The 9,947-nt window shown below is 39.3% G+C and overlaps 1 pseudogene; it reads left to right on the forward strand.

The window, feature by feature from the left end:
- Nucleotides 1–6,685: 6,685 nt before the first annotated feature.
- On the forward strand, nt 6,686–7,623 carry LOC111142353 (annotated as a pseudogene).
- Nucleotides 7,624–9,947: the final 2,324 nt, after the last annotated feature.

The raw sequence follows: 9,947 nt of genomic DNA on the forward strand, positions 1-9,947 counted from the left end.
CTGGGTTTCTTGTTGATCTTCTGGGGGAGGGGCCTGTTGTAGTGATTCTCAAGTGTCTTTGCCCCAGGCGGAGTTGCACCGCCCTTACCCGGCCGGTCTGAGTAATCTGATCGGGTTTGCTTTCGGGAGCTTTTGTTCCCTGAGCGCTTTCCGTAGAGTTCCTGTGCTTTGGGAAGGAAGATGGCGGCCTCCCGGTCTCCGGCCCGGAGGAGCTGAGAGCCCGGGGCCCCACTCCTCAGTGCGCCCTCAGAGAACAGCGCCCAATTACTCCCATCACCCTGGCCTCCCGCCGCGCTCCGAGCTGACCGAGCCTGCGACCGGTTCAAGATAACCTGGAGCTTAGAGCTCACTCCTCGGCTCTGTCTCTGTAGCCGGCTTCCCCGTTCTAATACCTGTAAGCTCTGCGACACTCAGACACCCCCGATCCTTCTGTGACTCTGCGGGACCTGAGGCCACGCTGACCCCGCGTGGGCTTCACCCCGGTTAAGCCTCTGGGGTGATGTCCCTCAGCGGAATAGACTTTTAAAAGTCCTGCTTTTGTGCTCCGTTGCTCAGCCTCTTGCCGGGAGCCGGCCCCTCCCCCTGCGGTCTATCTTCCCGTTGCTTTGGATTCACTTCTCCTCCAGTCCTACCTTTCAGAAAGTGGTTGATTTTCTGTTTCTAGAGTTGCTGTTCTTCTTCTCTTCGATCTCCCGTTGGATTTGTAGGTGTTTGCAATCTTTAGATAAGCTATCTAGCTGATCTCCCGCTACCTAAAGTAGTCTCAGCCTGCTACTTCTCCGCCATCTTGACTCCTCCCCCAGTCATTATAATTTTAATTTTGTTATCAGATAAAGTGTCCCTTAGAGCCTGAAAATTAAGCAAAGGCCTGGAAGAGGTGAGAGACTGAGTCATGTTATTATCTGAGAGACAAATGCATGTGCATGACCCCAAGGCATAAATATGCTTTGTGTGCTAGATGAATAGCAATAAAATTATTGTGGCTAGATCCAAATGATCAAGAGGAAGAGAAGTAAGAGGTAAAATCAGAGAGGTAGAGGGGGACAGATCATGTAAGAGTTGTATAGACCATTGAAATGACTTTGGATTTTACTCAGAGACAAACAAAAAGCCAAATAAGTAAGTGATATTATCTGATTCAGAGATAACAGGATAACAACATCCTTCTTGTTACTATGTTGAGAATAAATGAATTGGAGGAAGGTCAAGTTTAAGCAGGGAGAACAACTAATAAACTATTGTGATAAGCCAAGAAAATATGATAGTTGTTTGGAACAGTGTGGGTGGCAAGAAGTAATTGAATTTTGTATAAATTTTGAACATAGAGCTGACGGACTTTCTGGAGAATTGAATGTAGGAGTCTAAGGAAAATGATTATTTTTTGTCTTAAGATAATGGAAAAGTAGTGTTGCCATTTAGTGAGATGGGGAAGACTGCTGAAGAACATGTTTGGGGAAAGGGCTGAAAACCATTTGCTCAGATTTAGGCATTTTTATGTCTGAGATGTTTTCAGAGGAGGTTTAGCAGACAGTTGGATATGCCAATGTACAGTTAGAGAGATCTGAATTAGAGATATAATTTTGGGGTCATCATCATGTAAGTGCTATTTATAGACATAAAACTGGCTGAGAGATCCAGGAGAGGGGGTGACAGAAGAAGGGGCTGAACCCTGAACATTCCAGTATTTAAAGTAAATATCTAGGGGCGCCTGGATGGCTCAGTGGGTTAAAGCCTCTGCCTTCGACTCAGGCATGATCCCAGGGTCCTGGGATTGAGCCCTGCATCAGGCTCTCTGCTCAGCAGGGAGCCTGCTTCCCTTCCTCTCTCTGCCTGCCTATCTGCCTACTTGTGATCTATCTGTCAAATAAATAAATAAAATCTTAAAAAAAAATAAAGTAAATATCTTAAAGGCAAATAGAAAAGACAAGTCACCTACAAATGATCAACAATTAGACTTACAGTGGCTTTTCAAGAGCAACAATGGAAGCCAGGAGAAATGGAGTAATATCTCAAATAAATAAATACGATCTTTAAAAAAATAAAGATTTTACTTATTTGTCAGAGAGAGAAAGAGAGAGTGAGAGAGAGAGCAAGCACAAGCAGGGGGAGAAGCAGGCAGAGGGAGAAGCAGGCTCCCCACTAAGCAAGGAGCCCGATGCAGGACTCGATCCTAGGGGCCTGGGATCATGACCTGAGCTGAAGGCAGATGCCAACTGACTGAGCCACTCAGGCATCCCAATAGACCACTCTTAAGTAAATGTGTAAAGGATACATTTCAGGACTTAAGGAAGTGTTTCTCGGGAAGAACATCTGAAATGAACGAACAATAGAATGGCTGGGGAAAAAAGAAAGACCCCAGTGTGGTTGGCAGATGTCTCAACGAAATAATACTTTAGACACCAATCCATCTAGATGAAATTGGGAAATTTTTTTTTGTTTGTTTTTTTAAAGATTTTATTTATTTATTTGTCAGAGAGAGCACACACACAAGCGGGGGGACAGTAGGCAGAGGGAGAAGCAGGCTCCTTACTGAGCAAGGAGCCTGATGAGGGACTAGATCCCAGGACTGTGGGATCATGACCTGAGCCGAAGGCAGATATTTAACCGACTGAGCCACACAGGCGTTCCGGAAATCGTTTAACAGGATTATCAGAATTGCTCATTTCTAAAGGCTAAGCTGCTGAGAATGTAGATTTCTAATTGATCTTAAAATTAATCCTTTCTTACTGTTTATCTTCAGCATGATTAACAAAACGTTTATGCTTCTTCTGGGTGTTATTACTCATTAGCATTACTTAAATAAGAAAATATAATTTACAATTTTTTTCCTTAATAAATTGATGGGAAATTTAAAACTAAAATTTTTATATTAAAATGTTAACTAATAACTTAAGCTCTCTTCAAGTCATTTGTCTGCAGGGAAAGCATTTCATATAATAAACTGTGTCTATTCCAAGGGGGAATTTGGAAAATTCCTATAAAGCAATAAATAAGAAAAGGCAAGTAATGACTTGTACATAAATAAATGGCTTGTACATAAATATCTACATGGATTAGATAATTAGCATTTCAGGAATGCAGTGTTTTGGGTAACCACTTAAATAGACCATTCATGCCATGTTAAGATCTTGGAAAAAATTGCTGATAAATTAATAAATCATATTAATATTTTTGTAGAAAGAAAAAAATCACTAGTGAAATTCCTTACCTTAATTAGGTGCGAGAAGGAAAACCATTTACTCAATATTAAACAAAGGTTGTTAAACTTCAACATTGATCTACTTTTTCTAAGTAAAAACTTAGTAAACTAGAAACCGAAGAAAATTCTTAGAGAGTACACTAAAATCCTACCATTAGCATAAGCTTAAGAACATCATATTCAACTCATTTGTATTATAGTGAGAAACAAAGGCAAGATACTTGGCATTATAGTTACTGGTTAATTATATACTGGAGGACCTATGCAATGTAATACCAAGGTAAAAATAGGTAAGAGATATTATCGTTACCAAGAAGGATGCTAGATATTATTATTTAGATAATATGTTTGATAGTCTATATAGAAACTCCTAGGGAACCAATGAAACATTATTAGAACAAATTGGAGAGATTAAAAAGGAGTATGGATCAACATATAAAGATCACCAGCTTTTAAAAATTCTAGCAATGACCAGTTAAAAATGTATGAGAAAAAATATTTACAGTTACAGAAAAAATACAAACTATGTAGGAATCCAATAAAGAATATGCTAGATATTTATGGAAAAAATAAAAAAAAATTTACTGAAGAAGACCTGTTACATTCAAAAGCATACACAGGGCACCTGGGTGGCTCAGTGGGTTAAGCCCCTGCCTTCGGCTCAGGTCATGATCTCAGGGTCCTGGGCGTGAATCCTGCATCGGGCTCTCTGCTTGGCAGGGAGCCTGCTTCCTCCTCTCTCTCTGCTTGCCTCTCTGCCTACTTGTGATCTCTCTCTGCCAAATAAATAAATAAAATCTTAAAAAAAAAAAAAGCATACACAATGTCTGAGCATGGCAAAAGACACCACTCCTACCCCAGTGATATTGTGAATTCAAGAAAATCTCAATCAAAATCCTAAAAGAAATATTATAAGCTAATTCTAAAATTAGTATGGAAACACAAATGCCCAAGAATAGCCAAGGAAGTTTAAAAACAAGCAAAATGAACAAAAAAAGGAGATAGTACCCCCAGGAATCAAAATATATAGCAAACCTGTGGTAGTAAAAATAGTACAGTATTCAAGTAGGAAAAAACCCCAGAAGATCAATAGAACAGGATTCAGAGTCCAGTAATGAGCCTGTGTATATATAGGACAATTAAGTATCAATTTTAGAAAATACAGTAAAATTATATCAACACCTAATACCATTCATTAAAAAAAATCCCGATGAATTAAATAATGCTGAAAATTATAAAATACTAGAAGATATGTTTATGACTCTGTACAGTAATCCTCTTAAATATGTAAGTGCATTAAGGATAAAATAAAATTTTTTTACTACATTACCAAACTTCTGAATAATACAAAAGACCACACCAAAAAAAAACAACCTCATAAAAAACAATAAGTAGGAAAAAGTATTTTCAACATACCCTAAACAAATGAACAATATTCAGAATTTATAAAGAGCCAAGGATAACATATAATTAAAAGACAATCCAACTGAAAGAATATGAAAATAATTCACAGAGGAAGAATTACAGATGGACGATAAACATGTAAGATGACTCTACTTCTGGTAATCAAGGAAATGTAACCAAGAATGATGACATTCATTTACCACATTGGAACATTTTTTTAAGTTTTTGAAAAGTTATCTTTTTTTTTACAATGTAATATAATACAGTTCAAAAGCAATGGAATAAATCTATGCATATTGATACAACAGCTCTTAAAACTGTTGCTTAAGAAAACTAATGATAAGCACGTTATGTAAAACTTTCTGTTATATGCATAAATGGATATATAGACATAACACTATCTTATTTGTAGAAGCAGAGCCCAAGATGGTGATTTCTTCTTCAAGTAATTTATGGAGAAGGTGCTCCCAGGAGAAGTCGAGTGAGAGAAGCAGGGTAGGGCACAGGGAGAAGGTGACTGTGGTCCTGTGTGGAGACCAGCTTTCTGATTTTGCAGGGGTGCTCTGGAGCACAGATTACACTAAAGTGAATCCTCCCTTGAGGCCATTTATATCCCTGTGTCTGTCCATCGTTGACCAGATGTGGCCTTGCTCCATCCCAAGGGATAGAGGGAGTAGTCACAGCATCTGTTTGGCCAAGGGCAATTCTCCAGAGAAAAGGAAAGCTGAGTTACTATCCATTAGCTCCAGCAGCAGCAGAAAAGGGGATCTTGGCAGGGCAGCAACTGCATCTACCACATACATGCTCACACATACATGTACACATGTGTGCAAACACACACAAACAAGCAAGAGACTCAAGGAATTCACACGGAAGTGGCCAAATGGTGACTCCTAGTGACAGGCCTGAAGTTTGAGGGGTGTTGTCAAGGTGGGCTTTAGTTTTATATATATATTTTTAATAATCACAATATATTATGCAATTAGAAAACAAGCTTTTAAGAAAGAGGCATTTTACTTTCTCACATAGGAAAGGACTCCCTTATCCCACCCTTTCAAGTCTTTCTTGACTTTTTTATACTTAATACAATTAGAATTTATTCGAGGGAACCACACTAAGATTCCAGTGAACTTTTTTAATATTGTATTTCATAAATCAAGACAATTACAGAATTAGTTTTTAAAGCAAAATAGTTACAGAATTCAGTTTTCTATTTAATAATAATGTGATCATTCACAGATCAGTTTGTGAATTATGAGAAACATGCATATATTTAATGAAACAAATCCAGTAAATATACAATTTCATTCTTCCAGTACTAAATGACTTTGATCAGTTTCTTATGTCTCGATGAAGATGGCAAACAAATACTAACTAATCAGTGTCCTTTTCTGTTAAAAAGAGAAGGGAATCTGATATTCATATTATAGATGTTATGAAAACTCATTGCCTTGCCCTCTTACTTGTTCACCTGCTCATCAGCATAAACAAGAAGGGACCTCAGTCTTTAAACAGGTCCCTCTTGCTTCTCTATTTAACCATTAGGTGAGATCTCATCCAGTCCCATGGTTTTAGATACTATGATTGGGCTGAGTCCCAGATATAAAACTTCACTTTGACCTTTCTCAGGAATTCTGTATTCAGCTGCTTGGTTGAATTTTCATCCTGGATATCTTTAGTTAGCATCTCAAGCTAAAAAAAACTCTAGATTTCCCCCTCTACCTTCACTTCCTACACGTGTTCCTATCCATCAGTAAAGACACCATCATTTATTCATTTGCTTAAGCCACAAATCTAAGTAATCCTTGATTTCCTTCTTTCATCATTCCCCCATGCCTGATTCATCAGAAAATCAGCTTGATGATATCCTTAAAACTTTTCCTCAATCTATATTTCTCCATCTCTGTTAATGCTGCCTTCATCCAAGAAATATAATCTTTCTTATAGACTATTACATGTATACCCATGTCCTATTCCATTATTGTAATAATCTAACTACTCTCTCTCTTTCTTTTTGTTTTCCCTTGTACAAAATAGCCAGAGCAGTCTTTTAAAAATGTAAATCAGCTCTCTTCTCCAGCCATGCCAAAGGTAAAGAATGCTAAGGGAAAGAAGGTAGCCCTGGCCCCTGTTGTGAAGAAGAAGGAGGCCAAGAAAGTGGTCAGTCCCTATTTGAGAAAAGGCCAAGAATTTTGGCATCAAACAGGACATCCAGCTCAAAAGGGAACTCACCCACTTTATCAAATGGCCCGCTATATCCGACTGCAGTGACAGAGGGCTTATTCTCTATAAATGTCTAAATGGGTGATGGGTATTAAGGAGGACACTTGACATGATGAGCACTGGGTGATGTTCACTAAGTGAGTGAATGAATCACTAAATTAAACACCTGAACCCATTTTTACCATATATGTTAACTAACTAGAATTTAAGTAAAAAATTGAAATAAAATACAAGTGCCTCCCATGATTAGCCAGTTCACCTAGGCCTTGGATCCCAAATAGCTACTCAGCTGCTTAAGCTGGTCCACAAATACAGATGAGGGACAAAGCAAGAGAAGGCACAGAGATGGTTGGCCCTGGGCTGAGAAGAAAACTGCTGGCAACAGAAAAGTCTGCCAGCCCTTTGGGCTGGGGTTAATACTGTCACCACCTTGGTGGAAACCAAGAAGGTTCAGCTGGTAGTGACTGCACATGCTGTGGATCCCATTGACCTGGTTGTCTACCTGCTTGCCCTGTGTCCTAGGGTGGGGGTTCCCTACTGCATTATCAAGGGAAAGGCCAGGCTGGGGTGTGTGGCCCACAGGAAGACCTGCACTACTGTTGCTTTCCCACAGGTTAACTTGGAAAAAAAGCAGCTCTGGCTAAACAGGTGGAAGCTGTCAGGACCAATTACAATGACAGATGAGATGGGATCTGCCGTCACTTGGGGGGGGCAATGTCCTGGGTCCAAAGTCCATGGCTTGTTTTGCCAAGTTGAAAGAGACAAAGACTAAAGAACTGGCTACCAAACTGGGCTAAGTGTATGCTGTTGTGTCTTTTCTGGACATAAAAATAATAAGTTCTCTTTAAAAAAAAAAAAAGTAAAACAGATCATGTAATTTTCCTGGGTAAAACCCTGTCCTGCATTTAGAATAAAATCCACATGCCAAACTGTGTGTTCCCCAGCCTGAGAGGTCTTCCCTGCTGTTCTCCCACCTCATCTCATATCACACTTCTCTCTCAGTATGCCTTGGCCATGCAGGGCCTCTGCTCGTTCCTTTGTACATGCCAACCCAGCTCATCAGGTCCCCATCTATCACCTTCTCAGAGAGGTCTCTGACCATCCAGTTCAATGTAGTCACACTTGGTTCCTCTTTCATATTACCCTCTTTTACTTCTATCATTTTTGTCACCTTTGATATTTTCCTTATTTACTCTCTCATCTCGTTCAAATTTAAGCCCTACAAGAGTAGAGACTTTATACAGTCCATATGCTCGGCCTGTGTGTGGAATGGATTCTGACACACAGTAGGCTCCCAGTACACATTAGTTGAATAAATGGATGAATAAATGCTTGCAAGCATGACCACTTCTGTAAAGGGATTGTGGAAGATGCACGATAGCTAAAACAATGGTTCCATCATGTATGGTGCTTCCAATCTGCTTGAGGGCCCAAACAGCAGAGGCCTGCATGAGTAAGCAGTATGCTGTGTGGTATTGACAATGAGTGAGACAGGTTCAGAGAAGACTGTGGGAAATGCAAGAGACCTAAGCTTGGGGCCTCTGTTCCAGTATTTGCTTACTGCTCCAGTATGCAAATCATTTAACTGAATGTATAGAATTTCCATTCCCATCCGTGTGGTTGCAGCAGGAGTTGAATGGTGCTGAAACTGTCCAGTGATAGTTTGATAGGTGAAGAGCCTGTCCGGACTACTTTTTCCAGTGCCTTCTCTTTCGAGTATGCTTTCAACAGAAATATTTCGAGTGGGTTTTAAGCCTTATCCAAACTGTGTAAATAATTGAGCAGACTTCTGCTCTTGCTAAACAAGATGCAGGTTTGGGATGACCTTGAAGATTTTTCATAGTAATTCTTAGGCAATAAGGTAGGAGGCACAGTAAAAACCTGATGGCTCCAGCATATCAAGGAATGTTTGGCTATTCCTCTTCCCCCCCCACTCTTAAAATTAGCTTTTTGGGGCCCTTAGTTAATTATACTACTTTGGCTTTTTGAAGGATAGCCTGATTCTTTTTATAATCTCTTATTACTAATTTATTTAACAGGCTATTAGAACTAACGCCTTAGTGGTATGGTTAGCCAGTTAATACTCTTGCCATTGGTCCATGTGGAGCTTGCACTCATGTCCCAAGGAATTCTTCCTGTTTTATACAGTAGCAATAACAGTGAACACAATTAAATGCATACTCCTAAAAGCTAAAAATAATTTTCTTAACTTTATAGGCTCCTGTTGCAAAATAAGGAAATAAGGTTTAAAGAATCTGCCTGAAAGAAACAAATGCGCAAGGAAGACACTGAAGGGAAAGCTCAGTGTCTCTCTTTTATCTTCTCTTTTCTCCTGGAGTAATCATAACATAGTGAGGGCTTCAAGAATTTACTGCCTTTGCTTTTCAAATAAATGACTTGGGTGTGAAAAGCAGCACATCCGCCCTGTGGTTGAACTTTTTTTTTTTTTCTGTGAGTGGCTTAGCTCTGAAATTCTCTGTAGTGGTGGGCTGGTGGCACTCCCCTGGCCTCTCTTGGAGATTCCTCTCTTCGTTCAGTTACTTTCAGTTTACTGACAGACCCCAGGATGGCCTGAAGATGATCTGTTGGTCTCATTTTCTGACTTCAGACTGTAGTGATCACGTCTTCGAAAGTAGAATTCTGTATTTAGGAAAGCATACTCATGCCCTATATTATCAGGAAAGCAAGATCCCAGTTTATTGAATTTATAACTTGTTACGGTGAAACCTCCAATAATAGAACCCACCAAACCCAAATCTTTAATTAACCAGTGTACTGCCCCTCCCCCCCACTCAACTTTCAGGGGAAAAAAGCAGAATAACAACCGTTTCAGGAATACATTTATTTATTTAAAGGGTTCTATTATGATATGTAGCCATACAATATAATAGTTAATTTAAAAAATATGACTCAAAACTTAATTCCTTTTATTTGTAATAAAGTGGTATCATTAACCATTTCCTCCTGTACTTCAGGGTTCTAAACAGGGGAACATAAACTCAAGGATCATACTTGGATGAAAGTCAAAGTACTACTTTATTAATATTAGCAAAAACCCTTTAATGCCTAAAGTGGAGTAGCTTCTCATAAACAAGTGAGGGCCTCAAAACCTGATGTTTAA

This window comes from Enhydra lutris, unplaced genomic scaffold (genome assembly GCF_002288905.1).
Source record: "Enhydra lutris kenyoni isolate GAN:26980312 unplaced genomic scaffold, ASM228890v2 scaffoldscaffold7, whole genome shotgun sequence".
Lineage (NCBI taxonomy): Eukaryota > Metazoa > Chordata > Mammalia > Carnivora > Mustelidae > Enhydra > Enhydra lutris.